Source organism: Erythrolamprus reginae, chromosome 12 (assembly GCF_031021105.1).
Source record: "Erythrolamprus reginae isolate rEryReg1 chromosome 12, rEryReg1.hap1, whole genome shotgun sequence".
NCBI classification, from domain to species: Eukaryota; Metazoa; Chordata; class Lepidosauria; order Squamata; family Dipsadidae; genus Erythrolamprus; species Erythrolamprus reginae.
The window spans coordinates 1,450,472-1,462,888 of NC_091961.1; the positions used below are offsets into that span (position 1 = coordinate 1,450,472).

At 42.0% G+C, this 12,417-nt stretch overlaps 1 protein-coding gene across 1 annotated transcript in view; it reads left to right on the forward strand.

Moving 5' to 3' along the window:
* Positions 1 to 12,417, forward strand: part of SLC23A2 (solute carrier family 23 member 2) — a 68,724-nt gene that overhangs the window by 11,071 nt on the left and 45,236 nt on the right. The gene's annotated exons all lie outside the window — the stretch shown is intronic.

The window sequence follows — 12,417 nt, forward strand, 5'->3', positions numbered from 1 at the left end:
GTCTCTCCTCTATAACCTTCATCATGTATTTGACTATGTGTATATAGATATATACCCACTAAAACTCTCGCTGTGTATTGGACAGAATAAAAATAAATAAATACATAAATGCCCTATTCTGCTTAGTAATGATACGTGTGCAATGGTATATTTGAAACTAAACATATAAATGGAGGCGTGTAGCACACCTTTTTGAAATATAGAGATTTATTATTATTTATTTTATTTTTATTTTTTGGATTTATATGCCGCCCCTCTCCGCAAACTCGGGGCGGCTCACAACAAGGTAAAAACAATACATAATAACAAATCCAATACCCACCAATCCAATTACATTGTTAAGCTAAAAAATTCATAAAAAACAACCCCAGAATATTAAAAAACAAGCACACAATCAATCTAACACTAAAACAACATGGGCAAGGGGGAGATGTTTCAGTTCCCCCATGCCTGATGGCAGAGGTGGGTTTTAAGGAGTTTGCGAAAGGCAAGGAGGGTGGGGGCAGTCCTAATCTCAGGGGGGAGCTGGTTCCAGAGGGTCGGGGCCGCCACAGAGAAGGATCTTCCCCTGGGTCCCGCCAGACGACATTGTTTAGTCGACGGGACCCGGAGAAGGCCAACTCTGTGGGACCGAACCGGTCGCTGGGATTCATTTTATATGCTGAGATGCATTTTATATGCTGAACAACATATTGGTAGACGTTTCAGAGGTTTCTGAGATTTGTTTTATAAAGGTAAAAATAAAGTTTGTCACATTACAGTACCATGTTCATAGATATTTATAACCCAACCGGTGTGGGAATCTTGGCCTCACAGAATGCTGTTATGTAGCTATACAGAAAAATGTCAGTAAGACTTAATAGGTTGCTTTCTCCAGTTCCAACCTTAGTAATGTTACATTTTGCTGTCTGACCAGAATTTGCAGAGGGTGGAGATTTTGAGGGTTTAAAAAAAAAATATAGCTAAGATTTCTTTTCAGTTGTTTCTATCATGTCAGAATGGGGAGGTTATGCATAATGCTTTGTTAATGTGGGATGCCCACTAAGCTGAAGGGAGTCAGGGCACTTTGTAATATTCTTGCCGCCCACTATCCAGCTGAACATCTTTTATTATAGCACATCTCCTGAAATTAACCTCCAGTTTTGCTGATAGGGGGAATCTGCATTGGCTGCCGATCAGTTTCCGGTCACAATTCAAAGTGTTGGTTATGACCTTTAAAGCCCTTCATGGCATCGGACCAGAATACCTCTGAGACCGCCTTCTGCCGCACGAATCCCAGCGACCAATTAGGTCCCACAGAGTGGGCCTCCTCCGGGTCCCGTCAACTAAACAATGTCGGTTGGCGGGCCCCAGGGGGAGAGCCTTCTCTGTGGCGGCACCGACTCTCTGGAACCAACTCCCCCCGTAGATCAGAACTGCCCCTACTCTTCCTGCCTTCCGTAAACTCCTCAAAACCCACCTTTGCCGTCAGGCATGGGGGAACTAAACATCTCCCCCTGGGCACATTTAATTTATACATGGTATGCCTGTGTGTGTGTCTGTTAGTATATGGGGTTTTTTAAATCTTTAAATATTTTAATTAATTGAATTATTTATGATTTGTTTTACACTTGTTGTGAGCCGCCCCGAGTCTTCGGAGAGGGGCGGCATACAAATCCAAATAATAAATAAATAAATAAATAAATCGTCCACAGTTACTTATTACCTGTTTTACATGGATCCAGGGGGCTTTGCTTAGCGCTATAGAGATGTTGATCCGGTGTAAAGAAAGGGAGGGAGGCTTTGTATATCCAGCAGTGCCAGTATGCAAACTGTAGCCTACTTAACACGCAGAATAGCTTTCACATAGAGCAGTGTTTCCCAACCTTGGCCACTTGAAGATATTTGGACTTCAACTCCCAGAATTCCCCAGCCAGCAAATGCTGACTGGGGAATTCTGGGAGTTGAAGTCCAGATACCTTCTAGTTGCCAAGGTTGGGAAACACTGATATATAGAATGGCAATCCATGTTCTTTCTGGGAGCAAATGAGTAAACGAGTCTTTTATATGAAAAGAATTATGCACAGGAAAACAAAGTGAGGGTCCATAAATTTGCAGGGAAAAGACTGTAAACGCAAGGTCTTATTACCTATTATTTACCTAAGGTGCAAAGCGAAAACAAATCAATCATACAACTCTATATCCAGCAGTCCAGGTGTCCAAATAAATGTCCCCCTTTATGGGAACAATAGCCTCTGTTCTCAAATAAGGAAAAGCGAGGCCTCACTGGCTATTCCGGCCGTGGAGCAAATATCCAAGGGTAGGAATGCAGCTTGACAATAGGGCTGCAATGAAGCATGCGGAATTCTGATCCGGCAGGGAACCGTTGCCACTAGGGTCACTTTTATTGGATCCAGCCATTACCAGATGCAGATAAAAAATACTTAATGGTGCTATTTATAGTTTGCTAGTACAGTATATGTCTGAACTAGGGACACTTAATTTGTTTCTCTCTCTCTCTCAGAAGTTAGCCACACAACAAACCATTGTATTAGTGTGTGCGTGCACACATGTGTATAGTTTTCACTTTGTATGAACTGAGATAGTTGTGGTTGATTTAATAAATTATAATTAAACAGAATACGACTTTGGGCGATGAACAAATCTATCCATCTATCTATCTATCTATCTATCTATCTATCTATCTATCTATCTATCTATCTATCTATCTATGTATCCATCCATCCATCCATCCATCCATCCATCCATCCATCCATCCATCCATCCATCCATCCATCCATCTATCAGATTTGTATGCCTCCCCTCTCCGAAGACTTGGAGCTTCCGAAACAATTTGACAGCCAGCCCTCCACCCTTGCAGGGGAGCTTCCCTGCTCTCGCCTTTCCACTGTTACAAAGTGATGGAAAGAAACACTTAAAATAAGCTAAGGAAAGAGAAGTCCAGTATTAACTACTAACTGAGTAGAGAAAAGGTTTTCATGTCTCTCTTGGTCAGGCTGAGCAAAACAACGGACTCAGTGGCGCCAGAGAGGGGGCATGGCCGAATAGTTATTACTCAGTCCTAGATGATCAGAAGGAAGTTAATCCATGCTTGGACTCTAGGAGTAGCACACAGGAGAAAGTATTCTCAGGTTTTAAACATGCTGTTTGTTACTGAATAAAACAGAACCTCAGTGAAGTTATAATACCTGTGATCAAGCTATAATGGAATGAAATGGAATGGAATATTTATTGGCCAAGTGTGATGCAGAAGCTCTCAGTGTTCATACGAGCAAGAAGTGGTAAAGCATGACCCTAATCCTAAAATAATTAAAATGATGGAAAGTATTGGATAAGCAATTGTAGGAGCATGGGAAAAACGGGCAAGGAATGGTTATAAGGGTCACGAGGCAAAGTGTTTCTAAAACTGCAGTACAGAGAATCTACCCCAGAGTGCTCTCTCAAAAGGGAAGAAAATCCATTGTTACACAACCTATTTATTTTTTAAAAAGAAAAGAAATGTGCTTAAATAAACAGTGGATTTTGGAAGGGGCAGGAAAGGCTGGAGGAGAGGTGAGGTGAAGACTAAAAAGCTGTTAAACATGATACACTTAATCCACTAGATTATTTGATTATAATGTTCTGAGAAGTCCCTAAAACAGCGATGGCGAACCTATGGCAGGGGTGGCCCAGGTGGCACGCAGAGCCATATCTGCTGGCACGCAAGCCATTGCCCTAGCTCAGCTCCAGCGTGCATGTGTGCTGGCCAGCTGGTTTTTGGCTTGCAGAGGCCCTGGGAGGGTGTTTTTTGCTTCTAGAGAGCCACCAGGGGGATGCAGGAGGGCGTTTTTACCCTCCCTGGCTACAGGGAAGCCTTTGGGAGCCTGGGGAGGGCGAAACATGAATCTCCTGGGCCCATCAGAAGTTGGGAAACAGGACGTTTATGGCCTCCAGGAGGCCAGGAAAGCTCTTCCCTGCCCCCCAGTCATTGAATTATGGGTATGGCCACTTGCGCATGCGTGAGAGTGTAAAAAAAAGGTTCGCCATCACTGCCCTAAGAGAAACATTCCCGCGCCCCCCTCTTCAAAAAAGGCTGCTCTATCCAGCTCACAACCCTTAAACCAGTGTTTCTCAACCTTGGCAACTTGAAGATATCTGGACTTCAACTCCCAGAATTGGCTGGGGAATTCTGGGAGTTGAAGTCCAGACCTCTTCAAGTTGCCAAGGTTGGGAAACCCTGCCTCAAACCATAAACTAGATTGCCGGCAGATGTTTAAAAGCAGTGACGTGTAGAGTTGTGCAGCTGGTCTTGGACCGTTTCTGCGGCGGTGCTGCAGGGGGCAAAGGCTTGGGGCAGAGCCAGAGGCAGCAACCGGCTGCTCTGCACGTGCAGAACCAGCCCGGTGTTGTTTGGTTCTGAGTCAGAACAAGGAGAAGACGGGGATTAGCCGGGAAGGCAGCGAGAGTTCATGCCAGTGCAGTTTTCTGCTGACTCAAGGACGGGTGGAGTTGGGAAAGAACCGGTGAATGTTCCCTGGTGATAATCTGGAGAGAGGGTTGTTCAGAACAGCTGAGGGGGGGGGGGGAGAGGAATGGGAGGGCAAACGACCTTTTTGAAGACAAAAGCAAAAATGCTGAAGGCATAACCCTCCCCCCCTTCTCTCCTTAAGATAATGATAAACCTTCTTTCAACACTTAACATAACACATAGTTATGTTAATAAGTACATCAGTATTTATTTATAGGGAAGAAAGCAGGGATGACACAAGGCTTTTAACAACTAGGAGCAGTGGTGGGTTCCTCCCGGTTTAGACCAGTTTGCTGGTGACATCACGATGATGTCACGGAACCGGTTTGGTCAGTGCTGGTCTGCAGGCGCCGGCATCTTTTTTTAAATTTTTTTAAAATGAATTCTGGGTTTGAATTTTTCTTCTTCTGATCATGCACAGACGCCGGGTTTCTGGCACTGTGCATGTGGTTGTCATTTTGTTTTTTGGTTTGTGGTGTGTGTGTGTTTTAAATTAGCATTGCATATGCACATGTGTGCGCGCACCCACATGTTGCGGGACGAAGTGAACCAGAAGTGAAGTAAGTTAGAACCAGGAGTGGGCTGCCTGGACCGGGGGGGGGGGGGGGGAGAACGCATTGGGGTAGTGAAAATGGAGCCCCACCCCAGAGCACCCAATTTGCACTGAAAGATGTTGAAAGAAAATGCACAAGCCACACCCACAGTGTGGTAGTAAAAAATGTGGTAGCCCATCACCCCTGGTGGGGAGTAATACCGAGCAGACTATATTCAGATTTCATTTGTTATAAAGTTCAGCTTGATAGCGCAGAGGAACTAATTTAACAGCCTGAGACTTTTAGAGTTGTAGGAAGACAATGATAGTTATAATAAGTAGAGCAGTAAAAATCAAAGTTTGTTTATTTTGAATAGAACTGCCTTGTGCTATGCTGCCTTTGCTCGGCCCATGTGGTTTCCCAACACCAACTTTCAACTTTTCTGAGGCTGGACCCAGTGAAGATGGGTGGGCAGAGACACTTCTTTCCTTGAGGGATAACAACAAGCTCTGTAGCAGCAACCCTTTGCATGTGTGTGGCAGAATAAAAATCCGTAATCATGATGCTATTGCTTTGAAATCGGCAATTAAATCTGCATAGCTTGTAATTTGCATTAATTATGGCGTAGACCCTGTGTAATTGCACTCTCAAGAGGCAATATGAAATCCTTAGTGAATTAAAGATGTCTGGAGGTACTTATATGGAGAGACTGGAAAACTGCATTTTTCCAGAAAAAATTGATTTTGGACTCATTGGGAGTACATGGTAAACTCACTGATAATATAGCATTAGAGCATTTTTAAAATAACGACTATTTGGTGTACATAAGAAAATAACATTTCCAGAACGTGGTGTGTGCATATACAGTAGTCCCTCACCTATCGCTGGTGTTACGTTCCAGACCTGGCCGCGATAGGTGAAATCCGCGATGGGGAATTTATCGACTGATAGTACTTATTTAAGTATTTATATTGTAATTGTTTGGTAAGTTTTCATTGTTTTAAGTGTTTATAAACCCTTTCTACACAGTATTTATTTTAGATACAGTATTTAAATACAGTATTTACAATTTTAGATATATTTTTTCTTTGGAAAAACCTGCCGATCGAGTTCGGTGGGCTGTTTAAATCTGCCGATCGACTTCCTCAGAAACCCGCAATGAAGTGAAGCCGCAGTAGGTGAAGCGCGGTATAGCGAGGGACTACTGTACTATGTGCCAGCCATCCTTATTTTTTAAAAAAACCACAGTAATAGAAATTGTCTGGTTATCACAATTACTTTACATAACTTTCCTCTGTATTAAAAACAAAATTTGGAGGGGGGGGGGGGAGAATTGAATTATAGGAAATGTAGGTTACCAAGCCTAATTTTAGTTTGATGTCCTCATACTTCTGTTTTTGCCTCAACACTTTCACCCGCACTTTTGTTCAAAAGTGCTTGCTTATAAATAGGGGGAGGGAAATTTTGATAATGTAGAGAAATATAAAAGAAAATTTCCCTGGAATATTCTTTCAAACTTCCACGCATCTTGGTCTTTGTGTGTATATCACTGCGCATGTTGTTTTCTTCCCGCGTGTGTTTTTTCCATCATATTTTCCCTGCGATGTTGCTACTGACGTGCTGTTTCTGTGCTGCTTCTGTATGACGTCACATCAACGTGCTTGGCCTCTTGATCCTATCCATACGCAGCAATTGTACATGACTCAACCTGGCTTCCTCTAACCACGTCAGTTAATTTTGACTTCCTGGTTGTGAGAACATGTCCATTTGTGGCTTATTCAAGAAAGTATCCAGTCCAAACTGTCAGGAGCACGACACCTGCCAAAGGATTCCCATTTTATGCCGTGTGCTATTGTCCACAGAACCTTGGTCCATGCAAAGCCATCTCTGACACTGAAGTGTGTGGAAAACACCTCATTGTGAGCTCGCTGCTCTGGCTGCTCTGAAACTAAGAGCAAAATAAACTGATTTATTCCCTTGCACACAGCTGCTTCTGACAGCATCTTAGAAACATAGAAGATTGATGGCATACGATTTCCTGTATTTTATCTTAGGATGGATCTATGTTTATCCCAGGCATGTTTACATTCAGTGACTGTGGATTTACCAACCACGTCTGCTGGGAGTTTGTTCCAAGCATCTATTCCTCTTTCTGTAAAATAATAACTTTCATCACGATCTTACTGATCTTGTGACATATCTTCCAGCTGTTCATTTGATAGACTGGATTTCTCCGAAATTAGCAAGAGGGCATTTGCTGGAAGGATTCTCATTCTGCAGAAATGGTTGTTACTGTTTTCATGGAGTTGGCATATTTCTTCCCGAGTAACTTTATTTTTTCACATGACATAACTTGTTCATACAAATCCTTTTTTTTTTAACAGCTGCTTTAATACTTGGAAAGTGTTACAGTTATGTCAGAGGTTTATACAATACCATGTGACCACGTGGTGTGTCTTGGTATTTTTAAGTAATTGTGTAATATAAAAACACTTGCTTTTGATTGGATGCAATATTTAAAACTTCAATTCCTTCATCATGGTTCTGTTGCCATAAAAGAGTTCAATAGCTGCCAGGAACTGATAGGAAGCAGATGGGTTTTTTTTTTTGCATAAATCATATCCGTGCTAGTATCTTAAGGTAAGTTAATTTACTGAATGAAATAAGTTTAATACAGATGAAACACTCAACTAGTGAGATGCCAATAGTTTATGTGCAATCCTGAATTTTGATTTTAAAATATTTTATGCATTGAATTTTCATAACTGGAAAAAAAGCCTTTTCACTAAGATTATCAGTGTATTTAACAGTTTGAGATGAATCGGCATCATATATATTATTTTTATAAATACCTTGTAAAATGGCTTTTCAAGAAATAAAGCATTTGACAGATCAATCTCTGATTTTTCAAAATTTGCCTTGGCAAATTTTTCCTTAGCCTCAGCTTTGCTATCCATGTTATGAGTTTTATTTATTAGATTTAAACGCTGTTTTTCTTCCCAGAGCTGATAGTGACAAATGTAAGTACTACTCCCTCCTCTGGTTTCTTCCTACAACTCTTCAGGAAGTAGTTTGGGCTGAGAAAAAGCATCTGTGCCAAAGTCCCCAGGAAAGCTTCTGTGTGGTCGGCAGGGGACTTGAACCTGTGCCAGTCCAACACCTTCACCACTGTGCCATATTGATTCTCCTATTAAACATTAAAGTCCACCATTAATGGGCAGGACATGGGTTGGAAGTTCTGAATCAGCTTTTTTCCTGCCATGCCAGGTTACAGCTTCCATAATCTTAAGAAAGCAGGGCATCTTTGAACAGGACTGAGGAACCTCAAGGTCAGATCTACCGCCGGGCATTGCGATCCGTGGGGTGGTTTGGGGACAGTCGTCCTCTCTCAACCGAAGCCAGTTGACAGGGTTGCTCTCATGGTGATGAAAGGAAGAAGGATCCCCAGAAAGATGGCCTTGAGCTGCAGGGAGAGCGGGGGATCTAAATTTTAAAAGACAAATCCAGTGGCCCAGCTGTGCGGGGAGGATGGGCGCTGTGGTCCCACTCATTGAGCAACAGTGCACCAGGCAGAGGGAAACGTGAACTGAACTGAAACAGACAGAAAATTAAGACTGACTGATGTGGGAAATTTGGAGTGTGATGCCAAGGGGGGGGGGGGGGGAAGGATACAGAGATTTGAACAGAAGATTTACCCTATAACAAAGGGGCAATTAAAAAAAATAGATTATTTTGATTGTTGACCAATTGTCTCATCTGGAATATTGTTATAGTGAGCCATGAATTCTGATTTCTGGAATATTGCTTGGTTTAAAGACTATTTTCCATTAAGATATTTCTCTCTCTCCCCCCCCCCCCGCCCCACCTGGGCTGATGAATGGAATGTATGTCTGACAGTGATTGGTTATTTCTGAGTTTTCAGGATTTGGGGTTTTTTAGATTAGTTAAATTGGTTTTGCATTTGGACTAAGGATGCTCTTATTGGTTTTATATGTTGTAAGCCACCCCAAGTCTTTGGAGAGGGGCGGCATATAAGTCCAAATAATTCATAAATAAATAAACTGGAGTGAAATGGTTCCATACAGCTTATGTAAGGGATATTTTTCCAATAGCGAGTTCTTATTTGATCCTCTGTTTGTCACATTTGGGAGTCAGTTTCTGTGCTATGATCTGGATTGATTCACATTGAGATGCTCCCCGTTCACTCATACCTATGGGTCATCAGAGAGCCGGTCTTGAAGGGAGTGTGAGGCTCCGGCCACCCATCCACCTGGACGCGCCATTTGGGTTCTTTTACCCTCTGCGCATGCACAGAATGCTTTGCCTTTCACCCCTGACCTCTGACCCGTACTTCTGGACGCATGGTCAGTTGGAACAATGGAAGTGGGCTTATGGGTTTTGAGTTCTTCTTGGTAAATTCCTTGTCTGGGACATTGACACAATATTCTTTTGGATGTTATATTCAGTCTGTATTTCTGTTTAAGAAAACCTTTGAACTGCAAGTCGCTTAATCTTTCCCTTTTGTTTAGTAAAGTGTCAAGAAGTCATGTAGATTACGCCGCAGTTTTATGGATTTGAATAGTTTGTTTTGCTAATGCTTTTTATAACTGCCTCGAGGGCAGAATGTAAAAAATTTTATCACCAACAAGAGCATAATAAAGTCACTGACATAGGAATGTCCCTTTAAAGATGACATAGATATAGAATACCCTATTAAAAAACTGAAGCAATGAAGGGATTTTTAAAAAACAAGGCAAAATTAGCGTTAAAGTTATCTTCCTTTTTGCTGCTTTTGGGCTTGACAGCCTGTCCTTTTTTTTTCTGTTCAGTTTTATGGAAAACCTGAGCCTCTGAAGTCCCTCTTTTGACAGTTAACCTTGATAAGGAAATAATGTTGTCACCTCCCTGCATGGTCTTCTCAAAATGAAGGCACTGAATGGACAAACTGGTTTGACCAACCTTCCAAATTCCATCTTTTCAAGTAATCCTGTTGTGAGAAAATGAAAGACTTTTTGGTTGTGCAGAATTAAGTCCTGGCAGTCTTTTTTTACCCTGCCCAAATTATATCCGCTTGGCTTGTTCAGAATACTTCAGAGTGCTTTTGTTTTGCTAATCGGGACATTTTTGTGACAAGCTTTCAAAGGGAATCTGGTCTGTTGGTCAACCGAAAGCCTCCCTTGATGCCCAGTTTTTATTACCTCTTTTCTTGCCCTGCTGGCAGCCACCTCCGTTTCCTTACTATGTTAACCCTTTCCCTCCTATCTCTTCTCATGCAAAAATTGGGAAGATAACGTTCAGGATTATTTTTTGGTAACTGTTGAGTAAAATCCCAGCGACCGGTTAGGTCCCACAGAGTTGGACTTCTCCGGGTCCTGTCGACTTAGCAATGTTGTTTGGCGGGACCCAGGAGAAGAGCCTTCTTTGTGGCGGCCCCGACCCTCTGGAACCAGCACCCCCCCAGATATCAGAGTTGCCCCCACCCTCCTTGCCTTTCCCAAGCTCCTTAAAACCCACCTCTGTCGTCAGGCATGGGGGGATTGAAATTTCCCTTCCCCCCAGGCTTATAGAATTTAAACATGGTATGCTTGTATGTATGAGTGGTTCTTCAAATTGGGGTTTTTAAGATTATTTTTAATATTAGATTTGTTTACATTGTCTTTTTATATTGTTGTTAGCCGCCCCGAGTCTTCGGAGAAGGGCGGCATACAAATCTAATAAATACAAATACAAAATAAAAAAAATTCCCAAGCCTCCAGGGATGAGCTAGATGTTGCCCAAATTTTCTGCTGTTTTAGAAACAAGAAGTAAAAGTTAACCTTGTCTACATGAATTTATATTAGAACTGTCAAGGGGGGCCATTCAGTTGGAGTGATTGTAATTGTGAGAACTTAATAGTATCCCTTACTATAGGGCTTCACAATTTGCAGTCTGTAAGCAGACCAGCACTCATTCATTTCCCCATGAAATTTCAGGCTTGATATTGGAATGTATGCACGAAATTTTATGAATTTAGGTAGAGATTAAATTATCATAACTAAAAGGAAAAGAAAATGGAAAAGAAATTGAGGAAACCCAGATGACAGAATTATACCACAGACAGAGGCAGCATTAGATCAATAACATATAGTTAAAATAAATAACATTATACAGTACTTAAAAACAAGATTCCAAAATTTGACATAGTCCCAAGATATTTGGGGGGGGGGGGGGCTCAGCCATTGAGCCACCAACGTGATTTCTTTACTTTTGGCCCTGTGTGCAAACTTAACCAACTGTGATTTACTCAATTGTTTCACTAGTGAAAGTCTTTTTAAAAGTGATGAGCTTTGTCATTGTGACTAAGCAGAAACTTGAATCACGTTTTCCCCCCTCTCTGCAGTCCCTTTATAAAGGGCCTGCTTTGATTGGCAGAACAAATATTATGTGAGCTTGCACTGTATTATAGAAGGAGCATTTCTTAACTATTTTCTGCCTGTTCCTTGCTTTTTCATGTGCCTTTTGCTTGGTCTTCCTAGAGGTATGTTTTTGGAGGAAGGCAAAGTAAATTCTTAGCTTGCTAAGGAATTTGTGGGAGCTCGTCCAGGGATTTGTTTCCAATTGCCGGGCTATTCGCTGTTTTTTTCCTCTAGGAAATTTACCTGAAAGTGCCACAGGCTAATTTTCCAATTTCCCCAGTAAACAGATTTATTCTCTCGATTGCCTTTTATAATAAATTGAGCTTATTGTGTTTTTGGAATGGAACCTTTTTTTGCCCTTGCTCTTTTGGGCTCCATGTTTTGCTCTGACCCGTCTTCCTGCTCCCACTTCACCTGCCTTTCAGATGCAATTTCAGAAGAAACAGTAGATTTTTATTAGTCACTGTTCCCCGTCAAGAGGGAAGCGGAGCATGGGGCTGATTTGCCATGACTTTGCCATGTTCAGTTTGGGAGGAAGGGCAAAGACTGCAAACCAAAGGATCAGGCATCCGTTCCTGACTGAGCTGCTGTTTTAGGACAGGAGAAAGATATTTATTTATTTATTAGATTTGTATGCCAAGGACTCGGAGCGGCTTCCAACAAACAACACAGTGTACAAATCCAATATTAAAACAACGCATTAAGAAACCCTTATTAAAACAATCACACAGCTCAGCAAACCATGCATAAAACGGCACAGCCAGGGGACTCAATTTGATATCTACCCTCAAGAAGAATAACATTTTATGCATAGAGCTCCGTCTAGTCCAGTGATGGCAAATCTTTTTTTCCTCTGGTGCCGAAAGAGTGCACATGTGTGTTATTACACACACGTGCACACATTCATAACGCAATGCCCTCCCGTGTGCCCCACCCCCCAGCACATGCGTGCAACACCTCCTTCCCATCTCCCTACTTCTGC